Below are 1,198 nucleotides of genomic sequence, written 5' to 3' on the forward strand. Positions count from 1 at the left end.
TTGATTACTTGTTCAACGCTGCCGCTGCCACCATTATCGCTGCCTTCCTTCTTCTCTATCTTTGTNTCAACGCTGCCGCTGCCACCATTATCGCTGCCTTCCTTCTTCTCTATCTTTGTTTCAATGGGAAACTGCTTTTCATCGACAGTTTTAATTACCTGTTCTACTTGTCCGGCCAATGGCTTTTCCTCAACAGGTTTAATTACCTGTTCTACTTGTTCAGCAAACTGCTGTTCCACGACAAGTTTAGTTCCCTGTGCTACTTCAATTGCACTGCCGGAAACAATGGCCTCCTTCTCCTTCTCCTTCTCTACTTTCGTTTCTTCGGCGACATATTTTTCAATAGCACCGCCATTGTTTCCGTCCTCCTTCTCCTTCTTCTTGCCGTCACAGGTGACCTCCTTCTCTTTTATCTCCTCTGCTTTCGCTACCTCCGTTGCCACATTCTGGACCTCCGCCACAATGCCATTGCTCTTCTCCTCGGATTCAAACTTCACAGCGCTAACGATTTTCTTGCCATCAATCATCTTCTCTGTTTTTTTCACAGACGTAGCCTTCACATCTCCACGTCCTTTTATACAAGTGATCCATCTCCGAACTTCACAGTGTCGGTCACTGACTCGTTCAATTCTGAGAACCAACTTCGACAACAAGTCATATGATTGTTGGCTCCCGTATCTAGGAACCAAGTGTTGTTTTTCTTCCAAGACAACCTTCTCTTCATAAAGAGCCATTCCGTCAACTCTGGTGAACCGAGAGTTCGGACTTTACAAACTTGTGCTGTAAGTAAGGCTGGCTCATCCTCATCACTTTGCGTCTCAACCAAGTGCGCCTGATCCTCCCATTTCTTCGATCTACAGTCGGATGCATAATGGCCAATCTTTTGGCAATTATGACACTTCACCTTCCGACATTCTGAGGCATAGTGGCCTAGGCCTTGACAATTGTAGCATCTTACCTTGCTCTTGTCAGCCTTCTTCTCTTGATGAAACGAGTCGTTTCCACGTCCATGACCTCTCCCTCTCCAGCGACCATTGCGACCTTGCCCTCGGCTATGGCCTCCATTGTCGCTACGTTCTTTTGCTTTCCATTCTCCTTGAGTCAATAAGACATGCTCAGCATTCTCTTTGTTGCCACCGATCCGTTCCTCATATGCTTTAAGACGGCCGATGACTTCCTCCATGGTCATCACCTTTAA

The sequence above is a fragment of the Cucurbita pepo genome, chromosome LG13, assembly GCF_002806865.2.
Source record: "Cucurbita pepo subsp. pepo cultivar mu-cu-16 chromosome LG13, ASM280686v2, whole genome shotgun sequence".
In the NCBI taxonomy this organism is placed as follows: domain Eukaryota; kingdom Viridiplantae; phylum Streptophyta; class Magnoliopsida; order Cucurbitales; family Cucurbitaceae; genus Cucurbita; species Cucurbita pepo.